Genomic DNA, 25,896 nt, shown 5'->3' with positions numbered 1-25,896 from the left:
GTTAGATTCTTATAAAAGTCAGGAATTGTGATAAAATTTGAGCACCAATTTTCTTCAACTTGTCCGCGGGATTTTGAAAAAAATTCTTCGATAGAACACTAATTCCCATTATTTTAACAAGATTTTCGCAAAAAACAGTGATAATTGAATACTACACTAGGGTACTTCAATAAACAGTGAAAAATGATCGACGTACGCCATTTTGGCTGTCTCGCGATTGCTTACAATGTTATAGTACCCTAACGCGAGTATGTAACAATATTGACTTATATAGTTTAATACAAATTTGTGACTTTTGACTTATACCTATAGTGGCAATGGAAAAGTTCCACAGAAATGAAATTTTTCTAAGTAAAAGTTGAAATATTTTGACGTTTACCTAGAATGGTGAACAAAATATAAAATTTAAGAACTATATCTATTAAAGTGAATAATAATCATCATAATTTATAAAAAATGTTACTTTTTACCAATTTAGTGTTTTAAAAGTGTATAAAATTGAGTTCGAAAAATTCACGTTTTTTCTGTAGAAATTATCTATTGCCAGCATATTTCCACTATAAAGGAAGCTTAATACGTACTTATTTAGCGCTATACTTTTGAACGGATGGAGGTATAGCTTTCGGTAAAAAATCATTTTAAAGAGGATAAATTACTACGTTTATAAATATAAATTCAGCACTAACCTCTAAGAAAATGAAAGCTTCATTCATGGTATAATAAAGATAGTCTTGCCTAATTACTGTGTATGATTTCAGGTACTCGATCATGTTCCGCTACTTCGTCGCTTTTTCGCTAGATCGCCGCTTTCTTTGGATTACCATTGGTCTCGTTCAGTCGAGAGACTGTTCTACGTGCCCACTGATATTCCTTTTACTGCATTGGACAGCTTCTTCTATTTTCTTCCGAATGACAACAGCGTAAACGATGTTCCCTTATGTCGAGGGTTTTATTAAAGAATAAAGTTATTGTGTTCAGGGTAAGTTCCAGAACAATTGATAAAGTACCTAAGTTGTAGATAGGTAAGTATTGGTAGTCTGTGTAGCCAGGCTACACAAAATGCAACTTTTCAGGAGAAGCAAAAAACTTACTTTATTCAAAAACTGAAAAATTATCAGAAACGTCACTCAGGCCACTGAAAGTTGTCTAACAGGTCCTATTAGTCCTACTAAAGTCCCACTTTTTTTTCAATAAGACTTCGTAAAATTTTCAATTTTTCCTCGAATTTTAAACAAATTTTGTAGAAAAGGACTCATTTTTCGACTTTTTTAGATTTTGAATTACACATTTTTGAGAGCTTTTGTCCTCGCTTCGCTCGGGCTATTTCCTCTTCTTTTCCCGCATACATCGTCGAAGACTTATTCTACAAATTCAAGAAATGGTCATGTTTGAATCAGAAAAATAAACTTTTCTTTCCGTAAAGAAACCTTTTGTTTTTTTGAAAACATGGTTGAATTTTTCAAAGCTTTTGGCCTCGCTTTACTCAGGCTTGTTTGCTTTTTTTTTCAAGTTTGAATTTTTTTTCTTAAAGTAATCATCATTCGAATTTTAAAATTTTGGAACGTCTACTTGAGTCCTATTTTTTCATTTTGAAATTTTGTTAGACACCCCGCACTGGTAGAGGTTCATTTTAGACAATTTCTAAGATTGGTCCGATTGAAAAGTATTCACGTGTTCAAGATATATGGCTCATTAAAGTTGATGGACTTGTCCCACTTTTACTCTAAACGTTTCAAAATAAAAAATGATTATGGCTGATGATGGAATATGACTTGGTGCCTCGTGAAGGTGTGTCACTTGAGCCTCATATCCACTTGGAACCTTCTGGAAATACTGGACTGGAGTGCACGGCATTCATAAGCAAATGAAAAAAAGATCCATTTTTTTGGGAAAGTACTTACAAAATTTCAAGAAAAAAAAAGCAATAAGTAATTATTTAAAAAAATTTGAAAACATCTTTGTCAAAAATACTACTTTAATCGAAAAATGGATGCCAAATTTGGAATCTGTAACTTCGAAAACCTAACAATTGATATGTCACACATCAAAATTGGCACGTTTGGACTTAACCCCTTTTAGCTCTTAACAGAGAAAACGTTGCGAAACACCCTGTTCCCAATACTGGACTTGAATTCTGTGCGCGTCAGTCGATCCACGATATTTCAATTGAACACCTTGTCGAATACTCGTCAAAGTGTGTTTTTTCTTCGTTTCTCCACGAAATTCAATACCATACAATTTTTAGCAGTGATTCTAAAGTTATTATGATTTATAAACTATATGACAACTGTATTGAATTTTCTTTTGATTCGTAAGTCTGTGTATGTATATAATATACCTAGTATTCTTAATACGAAGCGAAAGAGTTTATGAATGAAAAAAGTAACAATACTCATTATCTAGTACATAGGTAGTCGAGCTCACACAAATACCATATGAATGAAGCTCGGTAAACTACGATGTATTGTTAAAAACACTTACTTTCGGCATCGATTATTTAGGTAGAATAGATAGCATTCGAATTGCACTTGTCTATTCGGAATTGCAGCAAATCACGACAGAAAATGAGCAACGAAATTTTCCAAAAATTAATCACTCTCACGATTATAAAATTATTGCATAATAAACCTGCCGAATTTCTTTGAGAATGAGCTATCATGAATATCGAATATTGTTATGAAGTACCTACTAGTTAATCACAACAAAGATTGTGTTTTTGAACACTGATAATCACATACTAAATCTTGTTACAGTTTGATTGTTGGGATCGTCTTGCGATTTACCCCTTTATCCTTCCCTTTTGGATTTTTCTTGGAAAATTAGTCGTTTTATAATTTTAGTGGTCTTCTAAGGGTTTCTCGGTTTTTACTTGTTTGTTTTTAGTCAAATTTTTAATGGTTACGCTTTTTAACTCTGTTGGTGTATTTTAATCTTTCGAGAAGTGTTGATGAGGCGTGTAATTTTTTAATTTAAGTGGTAAAATTAAAAAGGTTTATCGAAAGAATACGACTTTTTAACAAAATATCGACGGGTTATTTTTCCATTGCCGCTATTATTTAATAATTGTTTTTCAAACGCTAGTCAGCGGGTCATTGTATTATCTATATACATATTGCCGGATGTTACTGATTACTGGAATGATTATGGAAACTATGATAGCTAGAAAGCTCAAATTTGAGATGTGGAAAGGGTTTGATAACAGGTCATCAGGAAAAATCTAAAAAGTTCGAAGTGTCAATTAGGAAAGCTTCTGGAGCAATTTAAAGCTCTAAAAAGCTCAATAATTATTAAAAATTTATCATTTGGTAACACTGTAGCAAAAAAATTTATGGAAAATGCTTAGCAATAAGAAATGCATCGCATTATCGCTTCGTTCCTAAAGCTCAATAATTATTAAAAATTTATCACTTGGTAACACTGCAGCAAAAATTTAATATGGCAAATGCTTAGCAAACAATTTCTTCTTCGTACCTAAATAAACTTTTTGAAAAATTTGTATTCTCTAGCTGCATTTTACAAATACATACGTAGTTGAGAGAGACTTGGTGGCAACCTCGAAAAAACGAGTTCTGAGAGAGAAAAGAGAGATCGACGGGGGGTTTGGGGGGCGTGAGCGAGTTTTGAGGGCGCAGCTAGAGGAGCGATTGTGGGGGTTGGGTTGAGAATAGGTCGCAACTTGATTTTTAGCTGTCCAAGTTATCTGTGTCTTTTTCAGAAAAGTGGAGGCTCCAGAATGAGCAAAAGTTGATATTATTTTTGGAACTAATTTTCATAATTTGTACCTAATAAATACCTGAATATACCTGAATATGTACCCTTATTTTTTAAACGAGCATACATCACCGAAAGTGGTCAATTTTGGATTTTTGAAAAATCGTCAAAAATCGTGAAATCAATCTGAGAAGACAAAATTTTGGGTATGGGGATTTCAGGCCATGCTTTTTCTAAAAATTGAAATCCATGCAGAGGCAGACACCTCGATTTAATGATTTACTATGACTGTGTAATTAAGAGATTTGATCAACTTTTGTGACTCTTGTGCCCGTTGGGGGGGGGAGGGTTGAAAGTATATTTTGAAAATTAGTTTGTCAAAAAGAAACTAGAAAAGGGTCTTAATTTTTTCAAATATTCAAATGGTAGGTTTCAGTCTTCTGTTAATCATAACGAGAAGTTACATTTTTTAAATTTTAGCCAATTATCAATCTTGAGCCTCATATTCACCTACTCCATAGAAAACTTCAGAGACAGATTTAAGGTACTTAAAGTTAGGTCAGTCTCGATATATGCGCCTTCGACTTCGTTCCCCGCAATTATTTCTGACATTGAAATTTTGAATAATGTGCAGATGTGGGCTTTTAATTTGATTTTGTTTACCTACCTATTTAAATAATTGCTTGAAATATTTTATCATCGGTTCTCTCTATAACCTTTACCTAACTATTTCAAAACTTTTTGATGAAAAGTCGAGACTTTTTGATAATTTTTTGGTAACAAAGTGAGAAAGGATTTTGGCAATTTCTGACGAAAAAGGCAATTCTAGGAAAAATAAAACGAGACTGACAGTTTCAATAAAAGGGGTTTTCTGAGAGTTTCTGGCAAAAAAGCGAGACACTTCGACAATTTTTTTAAAAAACATAAAAAATTCGAAATTTTTTGAAAAAACAACTAGGTAAGTATGTACGATTTTTACAATTTTTGGCAAACAACGAAATTTTGACAATTTCAGCAAACTTTGTGAGAATTATTGGCAAAAAAAGATACTTTGGCAATTTATTTCTGGAAAATACTTACCTAAGCTGAGCTTTCAGATGATTTTGAAGAAAAAAAAACTTAAAGCAACAATTAGATAGTTTTAGTAAAGATGAGCAATTTTTGAAAATAAGAAATTAAGTACACCTTTTCGCAATTTTTGTTTCCAAAAAGTCAGATTTTTCACTTTGAAACTTATGGCAATTTTACGTTGAAAAAAGAGACTTTTCAACTACGAAAAAGCTAGAATTTCCAGCAATAGAGAAGACTTTTGGACATTTTTTTTGAAAAAATATAACTTGATAGAACTTTTTGTAAACAACCGAGAATTTTTACAGTTTTAAGGAAAAAGCAAAACTGACTATTTTTGGAGGAAAGCACGAATTTTTCATAATTATTGGACAAAAAAATGATGAGTACTTTACCGCAATCTTCGTTGAAAATGGTTGACATTTTTTAGTCATTGATATTTTTTCATTCAAAAAATGGGGTTTTCAGGTCATTTTTAGGAGTAGAAATGAATACTTCTTGAACTTTTTTTGCAAAAAATTTTTCAGGTGAAAAGTGCGTTTTTTGGATAAACATTTTTTTAAAATTTTATGTTGAGTATTCAGGGGGGTTGGGCCGCGAAGCGGCCAGGGGGCGGAGCCCCCTAGTCACATATATGCTCGTATTGGCAACGTTGCACTGTCCACATTGTAACGTTGTTGCTTGCTAATAAGGCTGAGTATCTCGCTTTGTTAAAGTTGAAATATTCAACTCGTGACATAATTTTTGTCGATTAGATTTTAGCGAGATTTTATGAAAAGAAAGAAAATTTTAAAACCGGAGTTCTAATTTTTGAACTACGGTTCCCCGCTAAATTATTTGTCAAGGAAAAATCTCCATACTTCATTCACCAATGAATTTTTTCAAAAAAATTACGATTTTTCTTTTTCCTATATATTAAAAATCGATAAAGAAACAACAAAACAGTAACAAAATAGAAACCGAAAAACAGATGAAAGAAAGAGAAAAAAAATTTTAAATCAGATTTTACGTTAAATTGGCGAATTCATTATTATAGGTATATTATTAAAAAAAAAACTAAATTTAAACTCTTCACATTTTTATCATTCTCCAACTCAGCACGGACACAAAAAGGACCACTACGGCAGACGCCATCAGCGGACCGATCTCAGTTTTGAAATTAACCCGCGGGTTACGATCTCTGATTTCACAATCAAGTTCAACTGAAAATAAAAATATTAATCACACACCACTGCCGATAAATGGCACCCTTTAATTGTAGCAAAAAAGTTTTAAAATTAAACTTACATGGCACTACGGTAGGCTTTGGAGCTTTTTTCGGCACGTTGGTGTTATTTCGATCTTCATCCATTTTCTTAAAAATTAATAATTTTATTAATTTTTTGAAGGATTGATGAAGGTTGGGGGGGGGGTATTACTCTGTATATGTCATATGCCGGGCTATTTTTAAAAAAGGTCCTCGAAAGATGAGTATGGTCCAGCGGTCCCAAAGATCTTCGGAAGTGAAACTTATGTGATGCATAGGTACCCTCAAAATAAGTATTTTCCCAGTGAGTTTTGAACCTCAACTCTTGAGTGGTTCTTGAGGAATTCCTCAAAAATCGAAAATCGTTTTTAATTTTTTTCTCAAGATTGACTCGGCCGATTTTTTTCAAACTTGAACCAAAGTGTAAGTAATAAGTATGCATTTCTTGCGTCGAATCCCAATATCCCATAATTTTGAATTTCAACCCTGCTATGCACCTTTCCTCACCCAAAAATAATTTAAAGGTAATTAGTCGAGGGCCGCATAAGGATCAATTGCACCCCCTACCGATCCTCCGGGACAACTTTTTTCTTAAAGGTGGAGTCCTAAAGTTGATATCCACCTGAAGTCGACTTCGTAGCGTATTGAAACTAGTTTGCAGAATGAATTTCGTCTTTCCAACTCTATTTGATGAAATTTTGGGGAAATTTCAAGTTTTAAGAATCTGCTGGAGGCTCCAGAACTGCTCTAAACGGTTTGAAACAGTTTCCAATCGATTTGGCAGATCGAAAATAGGGTATATTCTAAATTTCAGCTTTCTAGGTCAATTTGGTAAGATTTTGATTTTTCCCTCATTTTTGGCGTAAATTTGATTTTCAAAAACTTGTCAAAAATCGAAAAAGGCACTCGAGTACTTGGAATTTTGTCAGGTGATAAATTTTTGCCCGGTCTTTCGATCTACTTTTGTAAGGTTTAAAAAATTTCGTGCAAGTCCTATGTTGGAACGCAAAATCTGTGATTTCGGCTGCCCAGTCATTCAAAATGGCCGCCATTTTGTGAGTAGGACCAAGTTTTTTTTTTGAGGACAAGGGCTAGAAATGTTTCTTAGGACTCCCCCTTTAAGAAAAAAGTTGTCCCGGAAAATCGTCATACAGGGCGTGCTATTGATCCATATGCGCCCCATCCCTGATTAAATAAATAAAATTTCAAAAGTTTATTCCAAAATAAAAGTAAAAATTGAACAACCAAATAAAGTAATGTGGAGAGACAAAACATCGAATTATCGAAATTTTATCGAAAAAATCGATTTTTCGTTTTCTGGTTGGTTGAAGTCTTCTGCAGCACCCTGTATAAGTCGCTTTGCCCTAGGCATTTCCGCTGAGGTGATATTACAAATAACGCTCAGGGACCTTGTGGTGAAACATTAAAAAAGAAAAGGTACTTGGGGGTGAAAGATGAAAAAGCCTGGTGATGACTCAAATTTTAGTACTTCAACGAAGCAAATGTAAAGCTCCGTGCACGTACTATCGTCAAGATGCTACTGTTGAAAAGAAGGCCCCTCCCAAAAAACGTGTGCATCAAATGGTTTGTTGGATTACCTTGAAAAAAAATTGATGACTGCAATTCGTCAATGGAAATTGGAAACTAGTTCAGATTCGGAGTGGGTACTATAAATTCAAAGACGAAAATATAAGAAAATAATTTGTATAACAGGGTGTCTGCGAAGGGCTCGTGTTTGTTTGATTTTTACAAGTTAAATTACTCATTGAGAGCTTCTTGATTTGAAAAAAAAAAATGATCATTCAAACAACATTTTGAAGCTTTTGAGTTCGTTCATTATATAAAATGAAAAAAATTGTTTCGTTGGGGGGGGGGGTGAACATATTTTGGAAGATGGTGGTTGTTTTTGAAATTCTGTAGACACCCTGTAGAAGTGTTCAAAATGTTAAAAATTTGCAACTGAATGGAAATTTGTGAGTTGTGGTTGATACATATAATGATTTTATTTTTCAAACTGACCGTTTTTCAATGGCAATTTATCGTCTCTATTACGTACTCATCACACAAAAAACAATCTTTTTTTAGCTCTTGAAAATACTGATTTTCGAGAGCTTTTTGGGGCTGTTTACTTTTCTTTTTAATTGAACTTTTCAAGAAAAATCATCATTTTTCAAATTTCATTGTTTTATGCCTGTTGGAATACTTATCAAAAGCTTTTGCTTTTCAATTTATCAAATTTTTCAGAAAAATAAAATCATCATTCAAAATATTGAAAAATTTTGAAGAAAAATAATAAACTGAAAAGTTGTCATCACACAAAAAACCATAGTTTTTTTACCTCTTGAATAAAACGGAAGTCCATTTCCTTGAAAAAAATCTCAGGATGAAAAAACGAAAAAATACTAATTTTGATGAATAATTTGTTTGAATTGTAATAAGTGAAGCAGCTCAGTTGGTTCAATTTTCATCTTTTTCGACAATATACACTCACTTTTCTTTTCAGATGATAATCACAAAGAAATCCTCTTTGTTTGAGTACATTTCGTACATACAACAGTGTTGAAAAACAGTTCTGATAGTTTTGAACATTTTTAAGATGGAAAATAATCACAAGAAGTGTACTTTTTATTGGTTCGTACCAAACAAAAAAAAATTAAGAATGGAACACTTCAGAAAAATGAAATTTGCTCATTCATTATAATGGAATTTCAGTTTTTTGAGAAAAGCTCAAAAACTAAGGATCCTAGAAAAAAACTAATCACTTCAAGAGGGGTATAAGTTGTCATATGTCCTTTTTGATGCGACAACGGATTCGTGTTCCCTGAAGCCTTGGCAACATAATAAGACCAATCCCACTTTCCAAAATGATTTTCTCACAGAGTAATGGCATTTTAAAATTACGAAGTTCCTAAAAATCACGATGTTTGATCAGTTTGACATCACCGCATCGGCACCGTAGATATTTTTTTTTAATTTATGAGAAAAAAATTTGTCATTTTTTGGCGTATGATTTTTTTGTCGCAGGAGAAGGTAAAGTTGAAAATTTTTATATGAAAATGTTCGTTGTTTCATCCTCCACAATTTTTGTCATGGAAATTTTTTTTAATACCCGCATGCACGGAAGGTGTGACGTCATTAATGCGAAACTGACGAAAAATTCTCTGCAATTTTGGTCAGAAGTAATTTTTTGTAAGATGCTTCGTTTTGCCGCTAGATCAATCTTTATGAAAAAAAATCACCACAAGGTCCCTTATCAGTTTTCATCTGTTCTGTATCAAGAAATTTTTTTTTTTAAACAACAACAACTGCATTGGATTCAGCGTTAAATTTCATGCTGGAATCCATACTTCCAATACCTATTAAAAAAAAAAATTTCATAACTTCAATCTTTAGAGGCGTTTTTCTCGAAACTTTACTCAGGCCTTACTCACATTCAGGTAAGTTTAGTGCAGTGTACAGTTGATGTTTGACCACTTACGGTGAAACTGATTGCACCACTGGATTCCTCATTGAAAAAATAACCCTAAACGTCAATTAAAAAAAACATCGATCCACCACAAAGTCCCTAATTGCTAAACGCATACATATACGTATTAAAAAAAATATATATTTTAAAATATTTTTAGCCCTTTCAATTTTAAAGTTAGGCAAAAATTCATAGTCAACAAAATTTGTTTATTTTCCAAAGTACTTACTACCCATTGGCTATTCCCAGGGTCAAAAATACGCTTTTCACAATTTTTTCTTTTAATAAATGTATTATATTTTAGCACGGGAGAACTAGGGGACTTTCTTCTAAAACGTGTAGAAAGTTTTTCGCCATTTTCTCCTCCGCATTGCATTTTAGCAAAAAATGTGTGGTTACTTAAAAAAAATCGACGTCTTTTCGATCTAATGATGTATCAACTTTCCTTCTTAAAGAAGGAGGGTTTTCTAAGAAATGCATAAAGGCTATAGGCGCCGAAGAGGGGTGAAATGGTCTCCGAGAGCGTCCGGGTTGATATTATCATGGAAGGTGGGTACCATTGAGAAACTTCCGCATAACACTTTTCTCAGCCTCATATTAACCGATTTTGAAGATTGTTTAGGATGTTGTCTACATCCTTAGGAGGTGAGGTGAGGTAGAGGTAGAGCCCCTAAAGCCCGGAACGATGGCTAACAAGTTTATTTGAAACGATGTCGTTGTCGTTAATAAAACTGTTGCCATCAATGCCATCATTATCGGTATCGCTTTTGGATACTGGCTCACACACGCATACACGTACCGTGCTCATATACGCTGCGTAGTGTTTGAATGTCAGTGTACCTGTGGGCGGAGCTTCTTGTTAATCCTTTTTCATTTTTGTCAGCTGATCGGTGCTGATTGAAAACACTAAACAGGCGGATTTAAAAACGAATAATAGTTTATTACTGAATCATTTATTTTGCATATCTTCAAGAAATGTATAAAAAAGGTTTTCTATACAGGCATTGAATTAAAATGCTTGAAGAAAATCGGTTTTCAAAATCAATGAAAAAAAAAATACGAATCATAGTGAAATGTTATTACGTAATACATAGACGTACATATTGTATAGGCTTTTAAAATTTGCGAATGGGATCATTAAAATTGCAGGAATCAGTTACCTTGAGAAAAAAAAACAAATAAGTGATAATGATGAAGAAACTTTGAAGTTTTAAACAAAATTACAAAATGTGATCAATGTTACATCATGTAATTTTTTGAAATTCCAAAAATTGACCCAAACATTTTTAGAAAAGATTGATTTTTTTTCTAAAATTAAGCATCCGAGTAAGTACATAAATGCATTGGCATAGCTGAATGAAAGTTTAAAAATTTAATTACATACACCTGCACAATTTGGGGCAAATATAATGTCAATTTACCTATTTCAGGGGACAAAACTGCATTGCCAAAAGATACACATAAAATACCAATTTTGTCGATTGATATCATATATCATTATTTACTCATACGACTTTTAAACATTTTCATTTTCTATTTGAGATGTTTGAGGGCCCAAATATAAATTTTAAAAAAACTGATTTTGAGAGACCTATAAAAATAATGTTTCTGTAGGAATTTGATTTTGAGAAAAAAGCAGAACAAGCCACAGCTAAATGATTGCAAAAACTTTTACGAATTTACATTTTGAATGAACCAAAAACGATATTCCTGTATGTAACGAGATTATTTTTTAGCGGTTAAAATTTCATAATTTGAAAGATTATCAATTTTGAAAAGAAAAGTGGACAAACCCGAGTGAGGACGAAAGCGTTAGAAAATTTGTATTTCGATAGGTATAAAAGTGATACTTTTTAAGCGATATTTTTATTTCTTCACTTGAAAACTGCGATGGTATTTTTAAAGAAATTCCAATTTTGAAAAAAATTTAAAAAATATAGTCGGAGGGTCCTCATAATGCACCGCCCCCGTCAATCATCCGGGACAGCGTTTTTCTGAAAGGGGGAGTCCTAAGGAACATTTCAGGCCGCAGATTTTGCGTTTTAACATAGGAATTGCACGACATTTTTTAAACCGTACAGAGGTAGATCGAAAGAGCAGGCAAAAATTCATCACCTGTCGAAATTTCAAGTGCTGAAGCGCCTTTTTCGATTTTTGGTGAATTTTTGAAAATCAAATTTTGGATGAAAATGTGGGAAAAAATAAAATTTTACCAAACTGACCTATAAAGCTGAAATTTGGAATATGCGCCATTTTCAACATGTCAAATTGATTGGAAACTGTTTCAAACCGTTTTAAGCAGTTATGGAGTCTCCAGCAGATTTTTGAAACTCGAAATTCCCACAAAATTTCATCAAATAGAGTTGGAAAGCCAAAATTCATTCTGCAAACTAATTTCAATACGCTACGAAGTCGGCTGCAGGTGGAAGGCCCTGATTTTGAACCCTCCTATTGCAAATTGAACAAAAAATAAACCTCTTATTGCAAATTGTACAAAAAATTTAATCTGCTCGTAGTATTCGGGCACCAGGGAATAGGGATTGCATAATACTACATTTCGGAATGCCACCTTCACCTGATTGAAGAATGAGAAATGAAAAATTGCGTAAAGTAACTATAGCAGAAAGTTTGTTGCATATTACATTCGATCAAAATTTAAGGACAAAAATTGTCCAATCTATCCGCCTATAAAACAGAATTTGAAAAATGATCACTGTACAATTAGGAACATTACAGAGAAATTGCTTGAAATATCTTAAAATATTTTGAAAATTGGTGGAACATGGATTAAAAAATTTATGAAATGACAGAACATTTTTTAAAAGATTGGAAAACAGTGCAATAAATTTGTTTTTATAAAATACACAAGTTATACATATATAAACAAAACATTACTTTCATTCATATTACGCATCTGTCTCTACATGTACCTACTTGACCTTAAACATGATTGGATTTTTTTATTGCTAATTTGCTACAATGAAAATTAGCTAAAAATTTCTTCACAAGCATGGTGTGTTAAGGAACAATTTTTGATTTTTGCGCAATTTCTGGGGAAAAATGGAGAGGGAAAAATCAGAATTTCAAACAAAGTATTCGGGAGAACTGCAATTTGAAGGTATACCGATACCCTAATTATGATTAGCCGATCAATGCTTCAAAAATTTGCCGAAAATTATCGAAAGACGGATTTGCACTATAAAATTTTGGGTAGTTTCCTAAAAAAAAGTTGATCGAATACACTACCAATCTACGTACACCTACCAGTATTATGTAAGAAAATGCAGGCATCTACATACATTTTCATGGGAGAGAGACATTCGTATTTTAACTAGTATTCACCTTGGTATTCACCCAGTAATACTAAAGCAGCGTTCACTGCTGGCACTACTAGCTGGCATAGCCAGAAATTTTCGAGCTATGCGTGCAAGGAACGGAAACATCCCTGCATTTGTTTTCCACCATTTCAATGGATCAAATGTACCATTTTTTGGAAGTTTGAAGGCTTTATATCGCTCAAATTCCACATTAATTGGATCATCGGCTTCTTCTACAACTTCATCATTGTACTTAATCCCTGAAAGACTAAGATTCTGTCTTCTGAGCTTGAACTTGAAGAGGATTGTGAGGATGATGAACTAGGTGATGGTGAAATGTCACCAACGTCAGATACCTGTGTATCCAAATAAACGGTCTTAGGGAAAAAAACATTAGAAAAAATGTCCATTCGGGTATCCGGATTCGGGAAAATGTACCAGAATCATTTTTTGATATTTCAACAGAAATTGGAAGTTTCTGGAAGTTCAGATTGGATTGAATTGGATTGAATTTTAGTTGGAAAATATAAGACATTTTTTTTTTATTTCAGTAGGAGAAGTCAATTTTCTATTTAACGTTGGTCAGAGAAAGGAAATGAAGAAGTTTTTGAAAATTTATAATTCCAGAATTTAAAAAAACATGGTTATTGGTTAAAGATGTTTGATTTTCCCAGTTTACACAACTTCTTCCCATTTCCCAACTTCACTTAAATTTCCCAACTCGTCCAACTGTTCCCAAAAATTCCCAACTTTTTGCCAACATTTTTTCGTCTGGGGAAGTAAGTCAACCCCCCCCCCCTCGTTCGGCACGCCTCATCTGCTATGTAGAAAAGGAAATCTGAATATAAGGGGTGTTCGCGAAATGCCTATCACAAATATACATGCAGAACAGGAAATGTCTGGCGGAATAATTATTTTTTGATCTTCCAATTCATGAGAAGTTATAAGCTGAAATTACAATTTAATATTATTATTGATGCGAGAAATTCGTTTCCAGACTTTTCAGATTTTTAAAATGTTAATCTTAACAGTACCTCCGTACTTATCGTAGAATTTTTATATTGTTGAAAATATGATTGAACTTGATTCGAATAGAGCGAGAGCAGATTGATTTTTGAAATTCGTAATTCTTCAAACGGATACTTTATATTACGTCGCATATGTACTCAATTTATAGTAAAAAGTCTCAGGAACACGAGATGGTGTGATTGTAATTTCTGCGGTCAGAAATTGCTGTTTTTGACAGTAAGATTCGCAGTCTTGACTACAATGAACCAATCACAAGCAAGCATTTTTTTTTTATATTCCAAGATGGCGCTGACTTGTCAGAAGATTGAGTGGAGATCCACACTCAGAACCACAGTCAGAAAATGCATTCTGACTGATATGTGGTCATAACCCTAGTCAGATACACTGTCTAAAAAATGCCGTTTTGCCAACCGGGTAACTTAGCTTGGCTAAGTGATGAATTTTGAAGCAATTTTTTCAGGCATTATTGGATTTTTGAAAAAAAAATATATTTTTTGTAGATAAATTGAGAAATTTAATTCCGAAGTATCGATTTATCACTTTAAAAATATGACATTTTTATTCGTTTACAAGAAAAACTGAATCAAAATTCACTTTTTAGCCAAGTGATCCATAAGTAATGTCTATGAATACAGTCCTAAGGCCTTATAATACATAGAAAAAATTTAGGGATTTTTAGTAAAAGCTGGGATTTTTTTCTCTGAAACAAAGGATTTTTGGGAATTTGGGGTTGGCAACACTGCATTTCATTACTACATACTGCACAGTTGTTCTAATGAAGTGAACATGAAGTGAACAAATTTAAGCTGCAAGGTCGATGATCTCGAGGTACACATTCTTCTTCTTTTTTTTCTAATTCGTCGTTTGTCAGCAGCAGGGCCGGCGGCGGAAGCCCATGTGCAAGCGGGCGCTTGCACCGGGCGAAGATTTTCACCCGGTGCAATGCACTGGGCGAAATTTTTTAAAAATAAACCTATTTTTCGTATACAAATTTCAAAACAAATCAGAATCCCTCAAATTTGAAAAATATTTCAATTTTTTTTAAAAAAATAGTGAAAAATTTCCAAAAATAACCCTATTTTTTGCATAAAAAGTTCAAAACAAATCAAATTTACCCCTCAAATTGAAATTATTTCAAATTTTAAAAAAATGGAATTTTCATTTCTGTCGCATAGATTGCATAGCTGACCACTCTGTCATGTAAAGAAGGATTAGGTAAAAAAAACCTTCCCAAAAAAAGGCCCAAAACTGATTATGATGATTCGAATTATACTTTTTTGATTACGTAAATTAATTCAAAGCCCCTGTATTTTAGTAGGTATTGTTTTCAAAAATTTGTTTTTTCTCAAAAATAATGAAATTTTAAACATTTTGGCGCTTTCAAAGTGATGGCGAGAAGGTAGATCACAATATTTTTTCAGAGTTCCAGTTTTCATCATTCTCTTCTTCTTCTTTTAAAAATCATTCAATTCTTGTTGAAAATTGACCCTGAGTTCCTATCTATTGAATTTTTTGAACTCGGAAAAACCTGTTAAATGAACTCTAATTTATGTATTATGTAATTTTTTATATTTTTGAAATGTGCCTCCTGCGTACCTACTTGAGAAAGCTGTAAGAAAATTGGGCCAATCTTAAAAACCAATTTTGGGAAGCTATATTTTGTATTAAATAATTCCAAAGTGGAAAAAACTTCATAAAAAAAATCAAAACAAAAAAACAGTTGCTTAATGATCCAGAATACGTATGGAATATGTTTTCAAAGACCTGATCATTTTCAGATCTTTCGAAAATTCATTAAAAATTAAGGGATCAATCGATTTTTTTCAGCTCAAAAAAAAATTCTGAAGTTCAATTCGAAATTTTGTTCAATCCATATCAGAATTTGAAAAATCAGAACAATTGAAACATTTTCAGTTTTCTTTCCAGCTCTGTGTTTGTATAAAAAATGCAGTGGTACTGCTGCGATCTCACCTCCTTTCCTTTCATCACAGCTAATTCAAGAATTTTGTGCTTTTTGTTTACCCCCCCCCCCCCCCCCACCAAACACAAAAAGTGATTCACACTCAATATCTACTTTTGTAACGTTATGGCACCATTTAGTTGAACGTCGTTGTGGCACCAGGTAGCAAGTGAAGAAAACTTAGTCATTTTACGCGAGTGTTTTTCAGGCAACGGTTTATTCATTAATAAAAACCAACTGGTGCCTCTATATTATATGAGTATAGAGTGATGATTAAGGGTATAGTATAAGCAACAGCGCCATCTAATCGAAACATTTTACAACGAATTTTTACAAAAGAATACATTGAAAACCAATGAGACCTGAAAATGGTGCCACAACGTCTGTTGACTATATGTGCCCACGTCTAGTAAAAGGGTACTAAGGGTAAAAACGTAAATTTTACAGGAGAGCGGTTTAAAGTTTACGTTTGTATTTTCACGTAATTTGAGTGTAAAAACGTGAAACTTCGAGTGATGATGTAGTTTTCGACGGTGTTTAGCAATATGTATATTGTTGAAAGAGGCACCCGCTCGCGGAGCGAAAGGTACAGAGATCGAGTCCCGCCTCGGGCATGAAAATTTTTCAAAATTTTTTTTTGCGATTTTTATTTTTACGAGTTGAATTTTTATAGAAAATCTAATTTAATCATTTTTTTTTTGCTTTTGAACAATGAATAATGAATTTTTGTGCAAACTAATAATTATTAAAAATGATTTCAATTGAAAATGAAAAATGAACTGGTCTCATTCGAATTTTCATGAAATTTTACATAAGAATCAAAAAAAAAAAATATTTCACCCAAGTTACCCTGAAAGAAAAATAAAATTTGATCAAAACCCTAAAATTCCAATTTTTTTAAAAATTTATTTTTCGACTTTACTCACTTAAAACGCGTGTAGCGCGCTTAAAAAGCACTCTACGGGTCTGGGACCGGTCTCATTCGAATTTTGACGAAATTTTACATAAAAATAAAAAATAAAAAAAATTTTGAAAAAATTACCCTTAGTACCCTTTTTCTAGACGCGGGCACATATAATTTTACCAGTATATTAAAAGGGACTTTTAAATGTCGTTGTGGCACCATTACAAAAATTTGCCTAACGACTCCTGGCAGTGCCCTGATGTCATTCCACACGATTTTAAATAAAATACGTTGTGGCACCATTTGGTGGTGCCACAGTGTAAATTTTGGTGCCTGAACGTGTGTAAAGTATATAAAATGGTGCCACAAGTACATCAATTATGAGTATTTGGGTTACGTCTATTAAACGAGCTCTTTCATTAGAGCTTGATCGCTGTTCAACATTTTTGTCTCGTAAGTATCGCACTCATTGAGAAGTTAACATGGTATGTAATGTACCTCTGCCTATCACTTCAGTTCGAAAAAATCCCATACTTCCATACCGGGAGCGAAGATATTGGAGTTTCTCTCAACGTCGGATACTTAATACTTTTGATATATTAAAACATTTTCGAGTGTACTTAAGTGAATTACTTTTCTTGAGTTTTTAAAACCGTTTTATATACGAGTTTTAGGAGAATTCGATGGCTCGGATCGACGAACGAGACGTGTAGTAGTAAACATTATTAGTTTTATTTACGTTGCCTGCAGAGTTTGGCACGCCTGCCTTTTATATTCTTCTTGCGAGGTGATGAAGTGAGATATACAATTACCGCGAGGTAGGAAATTAGAAATGGAAATTGTGGTCTTTGGCGTAGTAGAGGAAAAAAGAACACATTTCCGTCGTACGTGGAAATATGGTTAAAAGTCAAAATTCTCGACGGATATTAGCCCGAGGGGAAAATGCTCTCACGTTTTCCATAATACTATAACCGATTCCACTTGGCAATTATTGAAATTCTTTTTTTTTTCGTCACTATTCCATTCCTATAGCATGTCGTAAAATTTCTTATATTATGGGAGTAGGTATCTCTTTGTCATTTTTTTTTTCGCGCTGTTTTCAAATGCACTCGTAAGTACGAGTAGGTATATAGCTGTTATTTTTGTTTTGTCGAGCATTTATATAGTAAATTTCGCGAGTTTTACAAGTCAAATAAACTTAATAAATATCTGTACATTTGAGAGAGAGAGAGAGAGCTGTACAACAGGGAAGTTGGTTCGACTATACAGTATTTCGCGCCAACACACGCGCACACAGAAGCAGACTGTACGAAAGTTGAATTCGAAAATAGTTTTTACTCGCTGAAGAGCAAGTGTCTTCGACTCTTGACGCCTTTCGCAGGCGGCCTTATTTTCCATTTTCATTGCTAACTCAACAAAGAGAGGTTTGTTAACGTAATTTTAGGTACATTAAGGCGTTGGAATACCAAAATGCTTTTTCGTTTCCGAATACCACGTTAACCTGGCTCTGTATATAGAGAGTGGTACCTTACCTCTACGAGTAGGTACGTTTCTTTTGCTCAAAGAATTTGCAATTATTGTCTTCTTTTATACGCCTGTAGGCTGTAGGACGTATATTACGTGCTCGACAAACGAATAGGAAATTAAAATTTCCAATTTTTTTTCCTCGATATTTTGTACTTGTACACATAATAGAGCCAATATTAAGGGCGAAAATCGATTAATAATAATATTGGGAGGAAGGGGAGGGGAATTTTTACGAATCTATTGTAATCTGATTACACGATGAGGTTGTAATGTTAGGTCTATACGTATATAGGAATTCGAGCGAATTCATCCAGGTATGTAGGGCTATGAGGATTACCAAGTTGAGATTCCATTCGTAATACGAACATTTTGCCGGGTTTATTTAACCTTTGGGCGGATATTAAGCGAAATTTATAATGTAGTTGAGATGTTTGCACGAGCAAAGAAATTGACCGCGTGTTTCTTGCGACCAGAATGAAATTTCTACCATTTCGTTTACATTATTCAAGTGTACAACGACCACGATGGCAGTTTTGCTCGATTATAGGCCCTCCTAAAGACCTAGATATTTTTTGGTCTACGTTTATAGTAATCGACGTGAAATTCTCAACGTCGATTAAAATTCGATCAATTTATTTACCTACTAATACCTGTAACGAAATTTGAAACGAGTGGTCTTTGCAAACAGCTTCCAAAATACTCATTTCAATGATTTCTTCACTATGAGAAAATTCGATTTAAAAAAAAAAAAGTAGGCATCCGGAGTTTGTTTCAAGAAAAATACGTGTACCATATTTTCATCAAGTACCAGTCGCCGCAAAATAAATGAAAATATCTATCCAATAACGTACGCGACATAAAAACCAAGAATATATGACTATAGGTAGAGGTACAAGCAGGCAACCAAAAACCATAAATCATTCGTCAAAATGACATCATGAACTGGTAAATACGTAAGCAAATATACAGTTAACATAAATAAAACATTATCGCCTCTTCTCGATCGTAACATTATTCAACCAATACGACACTATCGTCCGAATTTAAATACTTAGGTAACCGCCGATATCATTACATTTTTTTTTTTTTTGGAAATTACTCCACTCGAAAAAATAAAAAATACTGGTGTACGAAAGCATCCATCATCAAATTCGCAAAATTCATCACTCCGATGGGAATCTCGTCGATTCTCTCAAGTATTCTCGAAGAGGATAAAAAGTGTTCGCGAACGAAGAACGAGGAAAAATAATATGAAGATCTTTGGAGACGAGACACACGTATAGGTACATATTATATAATTGAAAAAAAAATGAAAATTACTTACTATATTTGGAAGGATTGTTTTTTTTATATATAAAGACAAGACAAACAAGTACACTGCTACGGGACCCATTCAACTATAATGATAACAAACGCTACTGAACTTTACACTCCTACATACAACGATAAGAAAAATTTCCACTAGCATAAAATATAATGATAATGGTATCCGGGGACATGTTATGTAGTGATAATAAATTCCCTATCAACGACGAAGAGGTCGCGGATTTTTGATAACGAAATATTATAAGTTGGTTAACGACCAATGGCTTTTTTAAATACTGGAAGTTCAACACAAGCCAGAATAATTACCTATAATGAGTCGCAATCACGGCGATATACCTACCTAATTAATATAGTTTTAAAAAAATAATAATAACGCCATTTACCTTAAATGTAAAGAAATAGACCAAGATCGTCATTTATATATTTTTTACGTATTTTTATAGATACTGACTGGGTAATCATAGGAGTCAGATATTGATAGCGGTTTTTTGTTTTCCTATTTTGATTTGTATAGGTACCTATACCTACAAGTTCTTAAATGTTTTTTTGTTGAGAAATGCCGCACTATAGAGGACGTGATTGGAATTGAGGATGATTTTGGATAAATTTTCTTCTCAATATACCTACTTGGCCGTTTTTCGAATCGAAACGTCGGCCATTATGCCCAGTTGTCTCTTATGGTCGAAAACCTGAGCGATAAAATTTATAGATTTCGTGTGCCTCTCTCTTAACTCTTTCAAGTGCGGCGAAATTTCAATTTTTCTAGAAAAAATTACCTAGGTATATTTTGCTATCCTCACCCATATACAAGAACTTTTTTTTCACCAACGACCATCAAAACATACTTATAATATGTCATTTGTCATTGGTTGAATTATACGATTAACACATAGAAATTTAACTTCATTAATCTTTCTTCCAATTATAATTCACATTAAACGAAACATACTTTATAATACTTTTTCTTAATAAAATCGCTTATGTGGTTTGAATTAAATTTCAACGTACGACCTCTTCCCATTTCAAGATTACATTTTCTTTCAAGCCAATTTAACGTCATACTTTCAAGTCGAAAATTTACTCAAAAAAATAAAAGGATACAAAAAATTGAAAAATTTAGACGAATAATTCTCGAAATTTATATTTATTTTACCACAGTTTAAGTATTTTATTCAAAATTAGGAATTATACTTGACTATTCAAAAATTTTAATCTGATTCCTCTTCTCACCTCCCCTTTTCCCTTCCTCTTTAGATCTTCATTGCTGACGAGAAAAATATATAATTCAAAATTGTAAATCAGTGATTCAAAAAGTCAAAACTGTCAAAACTGAAACTGAAAACTGGTTGAATTATTGGAAAATGAAACGAAAAAACAAACAAAAAACAAAATTTGAAACTAAATTTTTTGTCAGTTTTTTAAAAAATCAGTTCTCTTGTTTTTAAATCGTGCATCGTGCTATTGCTAGTTTGGTTCAAATTCGCTTTTTTTCCAACATGCGGAATCCACCAAAAATCGCTTCTTCCTACGTATCACAATACCTCTGATAGTACATATTAGGTATACCTCATCTGCCTGTTCCTCATCGAGTCAATCGTTCTTCTTCATTTTTAAAATTCCCGTTTTTATTTTCTTTTTTCAATTTTTACGTTTTTTGTTTTTTTTTTTTTTTGAAAAAACTAAAACTGACACTGAAAAGTGTAGCTTTTGTTCTTTTAGTTTCACAGTTTTGTCAAAACCTTGTATTTAGACACACACGCATTTATGATAATTATCCAAAATATTCAATTTTGAGCCCCCTTCTCACCCCATTCCCCTTTCCTTATTTTGAGACTAATTTATGGTCGAGGTTGAAACAAATACGAGAAATTTTGAAGTTCACCTCCCTCCTTGCAACTCAATTTGACATGGTTTAGCATTGTGAATGTGATACCTATAGAGGAAATTTCACTACAAGAATACTTATAAAGAAACCATTCAATTAATGCACACTGCAAAGTAGGTCTGTTTTATACCTATACCTTCTTGATATTTTCCAACATCTTAGGTACCTATATAAGACGATTCTCATGTACCTTCGAGTTTTGAATGAGTATATTTATTTACCTAGGCCTACCATTCATTTTGAATTTTTTAATTCACTTACCTATTTTCTTACCTACTTGTTTTTCTTAGTAGGTTATACTAATAAATTTGAGCTCACCGAACTCTTAAAAATAATTCATCATTTTGTCAATTTCTGTCATTTGATGAAAGTTGAAATCGTAAAACTTGACAGAGTACAAAATTGAACACTTATTTAGTAATATAGGTAGGTACCTACTTTTATTACAAAATGAAAAAAAAACAAACTTCAAATAAATAATAATAATTCATTTTCTGAAATAATACAGAGTATAGATAAAATGCAAAATTTTACTTAAATTACAGAAGATTTATTCTTTTTAAATATTCAGGTATGTATAATTGAATATTATTACTTCAAATAAGTAAATCTGTGATAGTTCACTTCATTCAAAACTTCAAACCAAAAGTTTACTACTTTGGTAGAACTTTGAGAAGGTCCAGATGACAATAATCTGAATTTCTTTATTTGACTGAACTATTAATAAGTATAATAATAATTTATTTTGGTATAGTACATATCAAACTCACACAATATCACCACTAAACACGTTTGTTGATAAATAAATTAAATACTTATCTATAAGGGTGTTATTCTTTCCAAATCTTCAGACGTGCTTGGTCTAAAGCTAAAATGTATGTGGGAATGAATTTTTTCATTTTTTAGTTGCTGGAAAAGGAACAAATATTTCCAATTTGTCTCAGGAACAAAATTTCTACACTGAGTGGGTACTAATATGCATTGAGAATTACAATTTTTCATTCCTCTTTTCATTAAATTTGCCCTATGGCTAGAAGAGAGCTCATAGGGGTATAAATTCAATGTCGAAAGTGTTTCAAATTTTGAATAGTATTGATGTAAAAGAATGGTCTTCTATAGTCTGTCTCATTTAACTTGACCATTACCAATACTTACACACTACTCTATCGCATTGTGTAAATACAACGCACAGTTGCCACAAATAATTTCAAAAGAAAACAAATAGTAAAGTCAACATCACCTTACGCGGCAAATGCGGCAAAGTAAAGCAAAATGAACAATGCTGATTTTTTTTTTTTAAATGAAAAATATGAAAATGAAATTTACGTACTTATTTGAAGATAATTTGAAGTAATAAGCACGATCTTTAATAATAATAATGGAAAATGACACAAAAAATGTAATTTTAATTGTGAAAATAGGTACTGATAACATTACATTTACAGTATTTTCATTTTTGGAAGCCAGTAAATATTATTTTTCATGGGCAATGCTTGACTTTGTTGTATTATGTAACGAAATTATGCAGTTGTAAACATCAAAACATTGCACATTTTGGCAACGTAGGAAATTTTTGAGAGGTCAAGTTAAATGAGACAGACTATAGTCGAATTCATGATGACAGGTTTATTCTTATCGAAAAGGTATCGAAAGGTTAAATTTGGTTTTTAGCGTGTTTTGTTCGAAATGTAATTTTGAGTGGTCTTTAGACCTTTTTTCAATACTTACTCGTTTCTTCAGAAACCATTGTTGTCATGTATTGCACATATTCATCTGAAAGTGAACATTTTTTTCAATCAGCTGTTTATTTCAGCTGTTACACGTCGTACCTAGAAAGAGCCTAATTCTTTGGGATTGTTTTATTGAAAAAATAATAGTCGAGACCAATTAAGGAAAAAAAGCACTTATATTCAATAGTTCATTGTCATATCTCAGTATCTATAACAATGGATGGATCATCATTACTTCATTAGAAATAAAGCGGAGAGATGAAACAAAAATAGGTAAAGGTTAAGTAGTAATTAAAATTATTCTTTCGGTTTATTGATAATGTCTGTAATCATACTCATTCCATATAGTGTTATTACAGTAGGAATAACTACCTTGGTTGGGGCATGGCCCCAAACCTTGTAGTTCAGCTGCCCGTTCGGCGTTCTCTACAATATAAACTTCCACCAGCCCCAGGACTGGTTTTTTGGTGAATTCATAATTTTTCCTCTGGGCATCTAAGTTAAACAAAATACAAGCAAATTTTGATTTTTATGTAAATATTAGAAATTTTAATTTCCCTTTTAATTCGAGACAATTTTTATCCACAATGATTCCATCGATCAGATATGCCCAGTTTTGGTTTGGTCTGAATTTCACTATCAAAAAAAATATTTACAATTAGTTTTTTCATTGTATTATTTTTCTTTTTAAACATAATTAGTTGGTTTTTAAAAAAATGCATCAGGGTATTTACTGTATTTAGGTACATGGAAAAAAAATTTCTTTTTCCTTACCATTGAACGCACTGAATGCGTTTACAAATGCTTCTAATCTCTTCGATTTCAATTTACCCATGTCGTCCTTTCTGGGATTGTCTGCTATCTGCATCAACATGAAAACAAAAAAAAAAAAAAATCACCATTAGTTTTATATTTTTTCTCAAGGGTGATGAGATGGCTAGTTTTTTGGTTAGATTTTGATTTTCTGAAGTATTCTTCAGAGAGTGCTAAAATTGGAGTGCGGAGTAGATTTCCTCTTTTCATCTCCATTTAATGAAATTTTAAGTTTCAGAAATTTACTATTTTCAAAAAGTCGCTGGAGACTCCTAAACGACTTGATATATCAGAGGACCCAATTTTTCTTCCCACTGTTTCATGTTTGGAATCAGAATCCGCTAGATTTCTCACCAAATTATATGAATAAAATACCTGTTACTAATATTCACGATTTGCTCAAAGTCAAAATCGTATTATTGACTCAGAATTGAAAGAAAAAAAAACAGTGTGAATATGCTAAATTCAGAGTGCTTAGTAATTATAAATCGACACTTTGAAACAAGAAAATTATTGTTTTAAACAATAAAAAAAAACTTTTTTTTCAAACACTGAATAAGCCCTAATGTTTATAAAATTGTTAAAGATAATGATCATATATGTAATTATACAAACTTTATTTATGTAAAAATATTTGTAATCTTCATTGTAAACCTGATATTGTCCATCCATGAGTTCAACTTTAGTCAAGTCAAAGTTCTATGGAAGAGCCTATCAAGTTTATGGTGATGTCAATTGATACTGAGCCAAAAGTATCCTTTTTCACACAGCTGATGACTGAATTAGTTAATACTTACATTGTTGCTGTTATATATTTAATTTTACTCCTTGAATATTATTTTATTCTGTTATAATTTTCTAAAACCTATTGTGATTGATTTTTTCATCAATTGTATACTTATTTGTAAGTACCTACCTAAATAGTTTTCCTGTAAGTACTTTTTTTCTGCTGCTATTGATTCGCCTATTAGTTCACTCTGTGGTTGTTGAGATAACCGTTATGGTTGCGAATGTGTTGCCTCAAGTCCTTATGAACTTATGCCATTTTATTTTCATTTTTCTATTGGCTGTTGGTGATTGTTCATCAAATTATTTGTCAGGTCTGTGACCCAAACTACTGTTAACTTGGATACATATCCATTTTCAAGGACTTGTAAATTTCGCCTATTCTTGTATGCTGGTGTTTTTAAAGGGCACACATTGAGATTAATTTTTTAATCTTGATTACACTTTTAACTGGTGTTTATCAAATGAGTGAGTAGATTTTGGTGAATGCATTTGCCTAAAATATAGCAGCTTTCCTGATTTCTATTCAGTCTACTTCCTATTCAAAAATAGTCGAGTCCTATTTCAATATCGTACCTAATGTATTGTTTTCAAATTATTCATTGACTCTCATATAATCTGAGTACCTATATTGAATTACTTTTTATGTTGAATTATTATTGCATATTTATGGATATTTTCATCTATTTCAACTGGAATCTTATAATTTTTCAGTAATAATTTTGGTAGAACTGATCTCAAAATGTATTCTTTTAATTTTCTTTCTTAACCTTTTCTAAATATCTTTTTGATTGTTGAAATTTTCTACCTTTTACCTACCTATATTTCACTTATATTTTTTCATCTTTCTTGAAATTTTTTCTATTTGTCACTTTTTTAATGCTTAGAGGATTTTAGTATGGGTTTGAGCCTCTATTCCGTATTATGTTGCTTTGTTTTTTATTCAGTTTTATTTTAATATATTTTTTTTATTAAGTTACTTTGCATTTTTATACTTTTCCTATAAATAATATCTACCTATTGTTGTATTTTTTTTCAACTTGTACGTGTTGTTTTTTTTTAACCTTTTTCTGTGATGTAAATTTTTGCGATGTATTTGGTTCGAATTAAACGATGTTAAAATATTGA

General features: G+C 32.3%; 1 protein-coding gene and 1 long non-coding RNA gene across 2 annotated transcripts in view; one reads left to right on the top strand and one right to left on the bottom strand.

The window, feature by feature from the left end:
- LOC135842895 (RNA-binding protein lark-like) overlaps positions 1–705 on the bottom strand; it is a 14,688-nt gene extending 13,983 nt beyond the window's left edge. Inside the window, exon 1 of the mRNA XM_065360577.1 lies at positions 687–705. The gene's annotated coding sequence lies outside the window, so the exon portion shown is untranslated. The remainder of the gene's footprint in view (positions 1–686) is intronic.
- The window catches only part of LOC135842897 (uncharacterized), a 26,639-nt gene extending 743 nt beyond the window's left edge, over positions 1–25,896 (top strand). The window contains exon 2 of the long non-coding RNA XR_010558209.1: positions 759–25,896. This is a non-coding gene — a long non-coding RNA (uncharacterized LOC135842897). The remainder of the gene's footprint in view (positions 1–758) is intronic.

Source organism: Planococcus citri, chromosome 4 (assembly GCF_950023065.1).
Source record: "Planococcus citri chromosome 4, ihPlaCitr1.1, whole genome shotgun sequence".
Classification (NCBI taxonomy): Eukaryota; Metazoa; Arthropoda; class Insecta; order Hemiptera; family Pseudococcidae; genus Planococcus; species Planococcus citri.
Note: the sequence above shows the minus strand (reverse complement) of the source record. Positions and strands in the feature narration are given on the sequence as shown.